This window comes from Corvus cornix, chromosome 11, assembly GCF_000738735.6.
Source record: "Corvus cornix cornix isolate S_Up_H32 chromosome 11, ASM73873v5, whole genome shotgun sequence".
In the NCBI taxonomy this organism is placed as follows: Eukaryota; Metazoa; Chordata; class Aves; order Passeriformes; family Corvidae; genus Corvus; species Corvus cornix.
Genome location: NC_046341.1, coordinates 18606072 through 18619755, shown reverse-complemented (window position 1 = coordinate 18619755; position 13684 = coordinate 18606072).

Here is a 13684-nt window from a genome sequence, read left to right as displayed (position 1 = left end):
GTGTGAAAAGGGGAGCAGTGATGTCTTTTCCAGCAGCTCTCTGATGTGGCAGGAGCATATCCAGCTCCTTTATTTATCCTTGGCAAAGGTACCTGGCCTGCCACTGCAGATTTTTTATTCTGGGAGAGCATGCATGTGTCAGATATAGAAAGTTCATTCTTTTATCCACTGAGGACAAGGAAACGAGAAGTGCAGCAGGTTCATGTTCTGCAGGCAAACCACAAGAAGCAATAAATGGGGCATCTGAGTGCGGTCAGGTTCGTTCCCCTGCCCACAGGAACAGGTAGTGCTAATAAAAGTGATTGCAGGAGACAAGATGATCTGAGCTTCTGTCAGGCAAAGCCTCTGGTTGATTTATGTGGGGTGAGGAGCAATGTCACAGCAGGGCATCATTTTGTACTGAAACAATGCAAAAATTGGACAGTTTTTGAGGCCTTGCAGCGACCCAGGTGATGAATGCAGGTAGGGAAGGTACCAGTGGGATCACAGACCTGTGCAGGTGCCAACCCGAGATTAAAAGTGTGTGATTTTTAATTATTTTTAACAGAGTCTACAAGTGCCTGGTGCTATCCCTTGTCTAAAATTAGAGATCAGCCTTTGCTTTGTTTTTAAATGGCAGGCATTTAACTTATTTGTGTAGGTGGCTTGAATCAAAATGGTTTTAAGAGGTTTTGATTTTATGGGAATGTGCCTCTTGCAGTGTGATAAATCACTGAGCACTAAAATGAGCCTCACAAAACAGCTGACTCGTACACGGTACGGCATCATTTCTTTAAAACTGTGACTTTAGTCTCTAAAACCTGGTGACTTCAGTTGTCAGTAACAGTAAAGATAACTTCAGCCAACCCTATTAACTCACTGAGTGCATATATTGGGATATAGTAGCATATATCTGTACCTTCAGTTAATATTTATGCGAAATTACCATTTTTCACAATTTCAGACAGAATGACTGCTTCCTGTATGAAGCAAAAAGGCTGCAGCTTCACAAATTCATTTCTGTGCTTCTCTGTGGTTTTCCTTTTATTGTGAATAATGTTTGGAAAATTTCTTAAAAATATTTAGAGAACTACCTGGCTTCTTAAACCTCTTCATCAGGCTATTTACAAGGACACTGCATGGACTTTCAGTTCTTAAATTGAAATGTTTCTGAGAAAGGATCTCTGTATTCTGTGCAAACTTAACCTCTGTATTGAGCAGTCAGTGTCATATTGAATATCCCCAAAACCTAATTTTTTCTGCTTTATTTCAATAATCTTTCAAAATGCAGAGAAAGCTGTCACATTTATGGCTTCATTCTGTAGGAAATTGCTGGTTTCATTAAGAGGCTACTGGAGTCAAGCGTTTTATTTAAAGCTGTAAGACTGAGTTTATGATGGCAACAAGAACTTAATCACTTTTCAGTTAAGCCTGAGCGGTGCTAAAGCTGCTGAATGTAGGTGCTCACTGTCCAGTGCAGAAGCTCTTCTATTTTATTTTCTGATGTTTTTAAATGCTTTCAACTTAGACTGCAGTAAAGCAAAGCAAGTCAAGTAACTGTGGATATGAACTGGTCTTTCCTGTACTGTGTCTTTCCATTTGCAGTGGTGAAATTCCTGATCACAGGACAGGAACAGATCTGCAAACACACACAGGGCTCTTACTGCAGAGGTGGGGTCTTTGAAATCCTGGAATTTTCCTGTCTGAACCCACAGCTGTTGCTGCAGTCAGTGTTATTGGTCTTTCCCTAATTTCTTTTGACCTGGACCTCCTTTGGTGGCTCTGTGAAGATTCTTTGGGTTGGAAGGGACCTTAAAGCCCATCCAGTGCCACTCCTGCCATGCCCAGGGACACCTTCCACTGTCCCAGGCTGCTCCAAGCCCCAATGTCCAGCCTGGCCTTGGACACTGCCAGGGATCCAGGGGCAGCCCCAGCTGCTCTGGGCACCCTGTGCCAGGGCCTGCCCACCCTCCCAGGGAACAATTCCTGCCCAGTATCCCATCTAAACCCACTCTCTGCCAGCGTGAATCCATTTCCCCATGTCCTGTCACTCCATCCCTTAACAGCCTGAAACTCTTGTGTTTTAACATAAAATTACAACTCTCCCCATAGAAATAGCCAGACAATTTTACAGTGTAGTTAATTATTTTTAGTGTCTTTGAAACAAAAAAAGTTGCCATCCCGTGGTAATTTGGTAACATAAAGGATTTATGCTTTATTTTCTTTCAGTCTCTTTCCTGCTTCTCTATATTTCTCAAGCTAAACCAAGCTGATGGCAGAGTGGCATTAAACATATGGATATGGGTTATTAAAAGATGTTCTTCCCATGAAAGGACCAAAGCATGCTGGGCTGCCTGGAGAAGCAGAATTCCCAGTGTCTCCAGACGCTGCTAAGTGCCGGTGTTATCTTCAGCACCCCTTTTGTCTGCTGTCACTGTGGGGCCCTTGGTGGGGTGGCAGCACCGACACCCCGCTGTGGCAGCTGTCACACGGGCAGGACACGCCACTGAAATGCAGCTTCCACAGAGCTCACCACGCACTAGGGAGCCTCCCAGGTGTCTGACTGGGTTTACCAGGAAGCACACATCCTCCTGTAGGACTGAGGTATTTTGGGGTCACACCTCAAGTATATCATCCAGCACTTTCTGCATATGTCATTCTGACTTTTCTGAAGAGTTTCTGGGCGAGTCATTTTTCACTGGGAAATCCTGAGCAAATGGCTGAAATCCTGACATTCTGGCAGGACAAAAACTCCAGCTAGGACAGAGCACCTCCCTCAGCTGTGTGTGACATCGAAGCTGCCACTAAGCAGCATTTGATTGTGCAGAGCTCCATCACAGGGTGTAACTGGTGGGAAAAACCAGATATGGCATGGTGTGGTTATTAGACAGACTGATCGGTGGCACCCGTGATGAAACAACAAGGAGATGAGATCGCTCAGCGAGTGCCACTCACACAGAGTCCACACAGTTATACTTTATCCCTGCTGCTGATCTGGGTGACAGAAGCTGGAACAGGTACAGAGAAGTGCTGCAGTACAAATGTGCCACATTAATTGCAGCCCTTATCAGCCGCCTTTGAGCTGGGAGCACGTGTGGAGCCACTGAGAGCAGCTCTGTGCCTGCAGCTCCTGTAGAGCAGCTCATCAGCAGCCTCATGACCCCCAAAACCTCGTGCAGGACACACTCAGGCTTTGGAAACTGGGAAGGAACCTGGCAAAAGCAGTTTGGGTCTGGAGAAGCTTTAATGAATGCACTCATCACCGAGATGTTAAGGGAAGTTGCCCTGAATACCTGCAGTAATACCTTTGCCAGTGGTATGGTTTTTCCAAAGTCAGGTTGTGGGCACCAGGAATGTCAGAAAAGAATAAAAATTGCCAAGATAAACTCAGTGAGACTTGAACTGAATTCAATACCAAACCAAGGAAGCACAATTGCCATCATCTTCTTTTGCCACTCTTCAAGGAGTAAATTCGTCAGGAGGGTACAGGATTTTTCTTAGGAAACATGAAATTATTACAGCAGCACACACACTCCTGCTGCCTGGTTTTAAATTTTACTTAGGAGTTCAGCACCTTTCCTTGCTTGATTTTCTTTGAAGACAACTGGACACCACGTCTGGGTAGAAGATCTTTTCTAACAATGCATTGATTTTTTTTTTTTGCATAATTTATCGCTTGGAACAAGTTATTATTTGGTGTGCTTGCATATATCTAAAGTAATTCATCCCAATGCTGCAGAAGAACAATTTTTGAGCATTCCTGAGGGGTTTGTAGAAAATTTCTGATTTCTTGACTGGCTTCTCAAACTTAGATGACATATGGTAGAGCTGATGTCAGCTCCTGTCCCAGCCATTGTGGGCACACTGCTCTGTTGGGATTTCCCTGATCTCTTATCCAGTGTCTGCTCTCAAAGCCCAGGCAGGTTTTTTCAGTGGGCTGAAGTGGTGGTCTGTAATTTCAGAGTGATTATATTAATTGTGATTTCCTGGAGAACAAGAGCTCTGATACATTCTGGCCATGAGAATGTGGAACATGAATTACAAAACACAATACTAATGCCACTAATTAGAATTGTGATGGCTTTTTCTTGCAAAGGTTCATGAAAAGAACAGAAAGTGTGACTGATTAAAAACAGTTTAATGAGGATAGAAAGTAGTACAAAATGAATCCATTCTCACTATACTCTTAATACTGTAATCTTTGCAAGAGCTTTTAAACTCTTCCTAATGTGCCAAACCTGTGCTGTAATTCAGAGCTGGCAGTACAGTCACAGCACTGCAGCAGCCTTCGTTCTATTGGGGTTTTCTTTCATAAAAAAAGGTAAACATTTTGTATGAGAAATTTACTGAAAACAAACTGAACAAACAATGTGTACCTTTTATTGTTTGTACTTTATTATTTTATTTTCCATACTTCGAGACCTGTGGGTGGAGGATTTGTTGACTGTATTCCCAAAAGCTCTGGATGTGTGAATCATATACACACTCCAAGTCTAGAGAATCCTGGAGTCATTCAGGTTGGAAAGATCTCCAAGACCATCGAGTCCAGCCTGTGATCTAGCACCTTGTAGTGAAAAGGGTGAAACCATTCCATTATATATCAATATGATCATTCCTTTGTCACATTTAAATTCTTGATCAAATGAGGGATTTGTCTTTAGTTTCTGTCTCTCATTTCGGGAGGAAGTGGCATTGTCTCATGCCCAGACAAGTTCCCAGGAAAAAGGGGGAACAGAAAGCTACTCCTGGCACCTGGCAGGGTCTGGGGTGGAAGTTTCAGCTCCATCCCAAAACCAGAGAAGACTCTGCTGCTTTAGATACAGATCCAGAACAGGAAGAATTACACATTACACTTTCCTAACTTAAAATTGGTATGATTTCCGAAGACAGGGTTAGGACACGAGGCTGCTTCTGCACTCTGGGCTGCTTTATTTGCTTTTACTAGATTTTTTTTTTTAAATTTTTTTCTTTCCTCTTTCCCCTTTATCAGACAATCATTTGTGTCATCACATGCAGTTTTTTTTTTCTCTACCCGCTTCATTTAGTGACAGTTTGTCAGTTAAACTTCTCTTTGGTTGTAAGCAATAAAATCACGCATGAGATGTCCTTGGTGCCTTCATCTAATTTAACTGATGACTGTGTCTGATTAAGATCCTCTCAAAACAGGTAAGATGTTGTCAGGCTGTTCACAGTGGTTCTAACTCTACATTTTCCATAGTATAATTATCTAAGGCTGCAGAACATCCTCATCTCTTTTGTACAAATACACTCTGATTCCTGGCTGCTGATCACATTTTCGTCTGTTTGAAATCTCCAGTGAGCAGGTTTGCTGGGAGTGGCAATATACTCAGTTTTATCTAGAGATGTTCAATTTCTATCTGTTTAATGATCCAGAATTGTGCCCACTGGCAGAAGAAAACTATATTTCAGTGTGATATTTGCTTCTAGAGAAATTTTGCTGTGAAAGGATTCCCACTTTTTCTGTTCTTCTAACTGCACTGATGTATTTTTACCTGTTTGACCATACAGGAGATATTTTCTTAAATAAACTATGTCAGATACAATCACCTGGAACATATTTGATCAGAGCTCAGTGCAGTTATCACCAAGCCTTCCCTTGGCTCAGGCTGGTGATGCCAGCGTTCCCTTGCAATGCTGTTGGCAGACAGGAATTATTAAATTTTCCATGTTTCAGCATTAATATTCTGCTATTGCATTGTGCTGGCTCAAGGCCTGTGACCTGTGGGACAGCACTGATGAGGTACAAAGGTAGATTTTCATTTTAATGGGAAGTGAGAGTTGCTAACACACCAGATGTACAGGTTTGTTGTACAAAATAATTCATAAACTACTGAGAGTCCTCCTGCTTGAGGAGGACTCTCAGTAGTTTATTAAAGCTCTCCTGTGTGGTCCTAAGAGAGACCTTTTGGTGCTGGTGGAGCTTAAACCCAGCTCGGTGCTGGAGGGGAATGGAAACACCTTCACAGCATTCTCAGAGTTGAGTGCTGCAAGGCAGCTCCTGTCTCAGTTGTCAGAGTCAGAGCACATCCACTGCTTGTTCAGCTCAAAGTTACTGTCCTGCAGAGGAAAAGGCACAGCACATCTCCTGGCAGAGTGACGTTTGCTTCCTGCACCAAGGGCATTGGGCTTTCTGCAGGCTCTTAGCAGGCTGTTCCCAAGGCTGACATGGAGATACACTGGGAAGTGCTGGCTGCTTCTTTGGAAAGTGCATTAATTTTAAAAACTTTTGGAGCTACCCTAATCTAAAGGGGCTTCTGTGTGTGTGTTGTGCTTTGTTTGTTTGGGGTTTTGTGTCATAAGTTGCTTGAAAGAGCTGTAGACCTGTTCCAGTCTCCTGACAAGGATGGGAACTGAAAATGGGTGGTCACTGGAAAAGTAACTGGTGGAAAACCCCAACCCAAAAATAAACAAAACTATCAGTGCATTAGTCCACTGCGAAAATGTTTTTTTTTTTCCAACAAATGGAAGAACAAAAGGAAGGAACTTTGCTTCTTTTATTTCAATGTGCTTCAAAAATTTCTGTGTGCTTTAAACTGCCTCTGTTTTTTCCTTTATCCTGATTAACCACTCTATAATTAGAATTTTTAAGATGGCAGTAACAACTTCAATCTTAACTCCTCTTGGTAAAACCATCTTTAGTCTATAGTAGTAGGTTTTTCCTGCCTAACAAGAGCTGTTTTCAAAGAGATGCAGAAAGATCTTGAGAGGTCTTCTGTGATTTGGCTTTGAGATATCCCACAAAATTAAATGTAGAGAAGTCCAGTGTGGTTAACAAGGGTAAAACCTTCACATACAAAGTGAAAACATTGCCCAATATCTCTCAGTAACAAGGTAAATCCATGAAAATTCAGGACAGAGCAATAAAGTTCTATAAAAGTGTTAATTTAGAGACATAGGTAAAAAGGAGGTGAGATATTCAATATTAAGGAAGGAATAGGGAACAGAGCAGAGGAGCCTCATGATACAACTCTATAAATCTGGGACTCATCAGCATCTTGAATCCTGTGTGTGGCTCTGCCACATCAAAAAAGATCCCACGCAGCTGGAAAAGGGTCAGGAAAAGGAAACAAGGATGATCAAAAGCAGGAGATGGCTCATGGACTGTGAACAATTAAGTTGGCTGGGGCACTTCAGCCTAGAGAAGAGATGACTGGGAGCTGGGGAGGGAGATAGGGATGTGTCCCATGGATTGATCACTGTGGAGATTGACTGTTCAGTGCTTTTTATGAGCAGGAAAGAGGAACAAAGTGGTCAAAAACACATCAGAGCAAACCAGCAACTTGTTCACACCATGTGTGATTGAGCTGTGCAGAGCTTCTACCACGCGATGCTCTGGGTGCAGAAAGCTTGGGTTCAAGAGAGGCTCATGGCTGGTGCACCCATAGAGACTCACTAAATACAGAGAAAACAGCTGTTTTCAGGTGAAAATGCAAATTGCTGGATACTGAGAAAATACCATAGGGTGCTTGTCTTGCTCCTATGCACATCTCTAGGTACTTGTTTTTGCTGCTGCTACAGCAGGATGCTGGAGCAGAAGATCCTCTGGTTTGAGCCTCTGTCCTTACATCCTGTCCCCTTTGAAGTTTAGCTCTTGCACTACTGAGTGACATAGGAATTTGAGAATTAAAACCCTTTCTGCTGAGAATTTATACTCCAGAGTCTTTTACACCCATTTTTTTCCCTGTGTATACCTGCCCCTGGTGTTTCTGTAGATGCAGTCAGCATGCTGATGCTGCTGTTCTTTGTGGTGTGCAAACATTTAGTAAGTGTGCAAGTAAATATATGTATATATATATATAAAATAAGAATTTATTTTCCCTCCTTTTGATACCACTGAAGGAGCATGATGTCATCAGAGAGGCGCTTCTGACCATCCAGAATATGATTTAAAAATTGCAGGCAGGACATCTCTTTATGGCATCATAAAAATAATAAATCCAAGTTTCTTTTGTACCGTGTGTTGTTTGGCCTGACTCCAGCACTGAGATGGAGCTGACATTCAAACAACCGAGGCACCCGTGGATCTCAAAGTTAGTCCTGTCTTAGTACTGAGTCACACACTGGGAAATTCTCCTTTTCTGAAGTTTTTATGGCAACCAGGAAGTTTCTGTGAGAAGTTTTGGTTTTGATGAGTTAATGGTTTCCTACTTTTTCCATGAGCATTTCCATGAGCATTCTATGAAAGTAATAATTAATAGTAATTAATAGTTCAGAACTGATTGTCCTGCTTTCTGTTGGAGAAAGTGTGTTTAAGTCTGCACAACATCAACTCGTTTGGGTTTCTCATTACTCCGTTTAATAACTGGGTCATAGCCAGGAAAATTAGCAATGATAGTGGCAGGATGCTGTCTAACACCATCATCACTAAAATATTGGTTATCAGGCATTTACAGGTCTGTTCTCTCTGTATGATCTCTGACCTGCTTCAGAATTGCTGAGGAGATAAAGCTTTGTGCAGGTAAGTGTTCTATTTCTTGAGGAGGCCAGCTCTGTGATTTTGGTTTAAATAACGGCCCTGAATATGAAACATTTGGATGTTTCCTTTATAGATCAGACCAGAGGCAGGTTTATCATCCAGTGACTGCATCTCTTTTGATAGTCCTGGCTGATTTTCTTGCATGGTGTCTTATTCCAATGCTGAAAGTGTCTGGTATCGAACAAAACAACAAAAAAGCATCACATTCTTTGTACCCAAATGTTTTTCCAGGACAAAAAATAATAACTATTTACAAGAAAAATAAACCACACATTAATATCAGTGACAAACTTCATGGTTCCATTTGGAAACCTTCAAGGCCTGGGCTTTGTAAGCTGTTTAGAAACCAACACAAACATCTCTCACATGTTTGGTTCTGGGAAATGAAACTGCAAAGCAAACAGAATTTTTATGTATGTGTCTGCAGAAGGAATGTCTGCCCTGTGCTCCTCTGCTGGGGGTTTGTGTGATCTCACCCACCAGCAACTGTCAGCTCCTGGAGTGAGAAATACCCGAGTGTGTTTTAACTTCCATTAAAAAAAACTTGGTTGAAATAAGTTTTTCTTAATTATTGAAAGAACAATATGAATAATTAAAACTATTTAGATATTTTTTAATAGTTAGGTTAAGGAAAAAGGGCAAAATTCACTGGATTTGTTTTGTCTCTTCCTAGCTCCATAATGAATTTTGTTTTTCTTTTTTCATTTTAGAATGTAGCTCATAACCTTTCAAGTTTAATTACTGGAAAAGCAATAATAAAAAATAACAGCTTCCATAAGGTATTTTTATGTTTTGCAGATTCCCAAAAGTCACCTGACAGTTTGGGTGCTTTTGATTTTCAGAAAAACTTTGAAAATTCTTTCAGCTGCCTGATTTTCAGTGCCTGGATGATGAATATTTGGAGAAAATCAGGCTTTGTGATGAATCACAAACTCTGTTCCCTGAATCACAATAAATTTTTAAGAGATTTTGGCCTTTTTTAGGGATCATCAATTTTACTTCTCATATCCCAGCATGGATTTTGCAGAATTTTGCCAGAAATTATTTTCCTAAGACCTTTCAAGGACAAATTAATTGTTATACTTGAATTTTCTCTTTGCATTTATGCTTTTTATGTACATCTTGTAGCAGTTGTAAACAACCAACTCCCCCATAATTTAAAGGGGTTTTACACAATACACAATTGTTTTTGTTCAGAAACTGGACCAAATAGAGGAAAATGCTTGAGAATGTTAAATGTTTTAATATTCATCCTACTCTCTGCTTCTCAAAGTCTTCCCTTCACCAGCCTGGGCCCACACTGAGGATGAAGGTGGTTTCACTCCTTGCTCAAGAATCTGAAAGGAAGCGTCTCAGATAACACAACAATCCTTGTCATCTCTCTAATTTCTTGGCTGCTGATATGAATTTGCATTCCTGCACTGAAGCTATTGGAGATTTGCATAAACTAACATTTTTGTGGGACTCAGAATAGCTGAGGCCTTGGCTATTGTCCAAATTGTCATTTTAATACCGATGTATCGCTCTCTGAAGAACAGTATTTGGGAAATTGACTTCTGAAACTTGATCCCTGACCCAGCCACTTTGATTTTCAGTCACTCACTGAGGGCCAGGGGCCTGCTAATGAAGTTTGAAGTTAAATACACTTTCAAGCTTTAAATACCTAAATGAGGACTTCAAATTCTATCTCCTTTGAATATTGCCAGTGTGAAAATAATGGCCGTATGTTGTAGGTGGTGGCTGGCTGCCGAAGGGAAAATTAACACAACCAATGCTATATTAATGCTGTAGTGCTCATAAAATCAGATTAAGGTTCTCAGAACGTGACAGGGAGTTGGAATAATGGAGCTCAGCACTTTGCAAGGGATAGGTGAAACCATGGTCAAGCAAAGAAAGAATGAAACAGGCCAAACCATCAAATGAAAGCCGCTAGCATGAGGGATTCTGTTTAGTCCTGTTATTTAGGAAGCAATAATAAAAGAAAATAAATAACGAAAGAAAACAAAGGACCTTTACGTGCTGTGGGTTTGTTGCTGTTCTGAGCCAGCCAAGCAGGAGATGCAGCCCGAGGTGAAGCCAGCAAAGGGCTGCAAAGCTGGGGGGAGTGTTTGGAGAGCAACAGAAACCCAGATGTGACCAACTACAACAAAACCCCTGAAATGTCCCCCCAACTCTTCAGAATTCCATCCAGTGGTGTGTTTCATGTTACTAATTGAGGTGCAGTGGAGTTTGCTGTGAGCAAAACGATTTATTGCCACAGAATATTGTTTATAATAATTCCTCAAAGTAATGCTGCAATTTGATGTCTCCAACTTTCCAGAATGTTCTATCTGCCCGTGACAGCCTTGGCTGTTTATTGTTGTCAGATAAGGCACCCCCAAAATCAGGTCCCTGACTTTCTTGTGTGGCCTCTGGCATGGGTCACACTGGGAATGCCGAGGGAATGGGGTTACATCCCCCAGTGTGACAGTGGTGCACAGCAAGTGTCATTGCCAGCCAGGTGACTTTCCTCCCAGTGTTCTAATTCTAGAAGCTTCTCAAATGAACTACAGAATGCCCTAAAAGGGAGACAGGACATGCAGTGTGAAACTGGACAGGAAACGTGTGACCAGCATCTTTTTCTGGGAGGAGGATGGAGCTTTCCTCTCCCAGGCTCTCCTAAATCCCTTGGGCTCATTCTGGGACATGAACAAGTAAAAACTGTAAAATGAATTACATGACCAATCCCAATATTTGCTTGAGATACTTTTAAACCTTCACCTTAAAATCACTGATGAATTCAGAAGACTTCAGTCCCACTGAATCCGATGGCTTTTCAAATTCCAGATGTGCAGTTCTCAGGGGGACTCTGGCAGTGTCAGGGCCAGGGGCAGGAATGGCTCCCAGCTGCTTCCTGGTGGGATCCTTACCCCTCACTGACCCCAGGAATTCAGTTGGAATGATTTTTTTCTATGTGTATAAGAGCCACGTTAAATTGTGACATGACACCACAGAGGAAAGGAAAAAAAAAACACAAAAAGCCCCAACCTTTTCGATGTGATGGGAAGCAGACTCATTTTCCCAAATCTTTTAAAATCATATTTTTTCAGGAACAGAATAGACTCTTTGCCTCTGTTTATATACATCTGTGTGCCACCCTTTTAAAGTGTTTTTACAATGTGTGGAGTGAATACCCCAGTGTCCTTGGCTGTCTTTAAAATAACAAAAACCAGGTGCCATGAATTAAGAGAGGAAACTTGAAGGATCCTGTTGCAAATGACATACAGCACTAAATTAGAAACAACTTGGTCCAGACAAAAGATTTAAAAAAAAAAAAGAAAAAAAGTAGAGTATTGATTGGATTTGATACCAAATTATAGCAGAGGCAACTGATAATGTATTTTCCTGGGGTAAGTGTCACAACAAAGCAATTAATAAAAGGAATTCAAATATGCAACCTGCTTATGGCTCCAGACTGAGTGCTCCAGACTTTGCATCCTTTCTCATTCATATGTGACAAAAGCCACTGCTGATTAATTGTTTCAGCAGGCAGAGAGATTTGTGTAAGCAGATTTAACAAGTAATTTCCTTAGTTTCCCTCAGTTTATCTTCCACAGAAGTGTAACCATGTATCAGTATCTAAAGCCTGCAAAGGAGATTCCTCTGATCACAGATGTCAAATTTCATAAGAATGAATTACTTCCAAAGCAGAGAAATCCTCCTAAACGCTAATGGAGGACACATTAAAATGCAGAAAGTTTGTACAAAACCTGTCTGTCTGACCTCTTTGCACTGTAAACACAAGATTCTCCTGCCGAGGTGCTGCCTTTGTCCACAGGATGTCTCACCCATCTGCAGGGATGCTCTTTGTGCCATTCCCTGGGGAAACACTGGGATTCTGGATCCCAAATCCTAGCAGTCTCTCATGCTGCCTATTCATCTATTTTTTTTTTTTAATATTTTTGTGGTTTTTACTTTTATAAAAAACTGTTTCCTGGGGCAATGCCTGCTTGTGTGCACATTTGAGCCACTGATTTTGGTTTTGTTTGAAAAATGAAAAAAAGTTTCTCTTCTACACACTGAGGGGAGAAGGGCAAGTGCTTTGTGGGAAAGTTCTCAAAGGAGCTGCTCAGGGGTATTTGATTATTTGATAATTATCATTTGATATTATCATTCAATATTATCATTTGATAATTATCAGGGGCAAGTTTTTTATTGTTTATCATGTGCTGGTTAATTTATCACCATGATATTCACCTTTTGAAACAATTTGTAGGAACAGAGCTGATGTGCATTTTTCATGTTGGAAACATCTTTATTTTCCTCCAGCCCTATTTTTTTTATATAAAAGGCTGCAGCTCTGCAAAATTAAGAGGCTCAGGAGGCTGTTTTATGTATATTTTTATGAAAGCTCTGACCTGGGAGCTCAGACCCCTCCTATTTTGCTGATTGATGTATTTTTGGGAAGGGATCACTGCAACAGGCATGGAAAGTTCTCAGGCTGGCAGTGACATCGAGATCCTCAACCAAAGCTGCTGCTGTCAGGGAAACAGGAGCATAATTTACAGATGTTAATAACTTCCCTGAGATATTTTGGGAACACTTATAGCCTGTCCCTTCCTGAGTGCCTCCCCACGGCGAGGCTGCCTGGATCCTTCTGCAGGGTGGACGTGGCTTTTTCTGGCTGACACACACACAGCAGAATGAGTTGGAAATCCTGCCCTGTCTGTGCCATACTTAATAATGGAGAACCATATAAATTGGAGCAAGCTTATTTCGATCTTTCACTCACTCATGGATCACGTTTCTCAGGAACCAGGCAGAAATAGCGAAATAAATTACACCAGGGCCTTCAAAGGAGAAGTGTTTTCCTTCCACTGGAATCCAGGCGGTGTCGTCCAGGGCTAAACAAATACCAGGTGTGAGCTGCAATGAGAAACACACAGTTCAAGAGTTTGCCTCTGGTTCACACGCCAGTGCTGAGGCTGAAATAGGAGTCTTGGGCTGATTAGAGCCATCTAAGGAGTTTCCTGGTCCTGGCTTCAGACAGGAGCGCCGCGGAGGAGGCGGCTCTGGAGGCCAGGAATGCGCCGGGATTAGAGCCCACTTTAATGGGAACCAGATTTCCAGCAGCTGGGGGATGGGGCTGGGCAAGAAGTGCAATATTCCCCCTCCCTGACCACTTCAGCATCCAGCAGCACTGTAGGAAGTGGAGAAATCCCGAGTCTG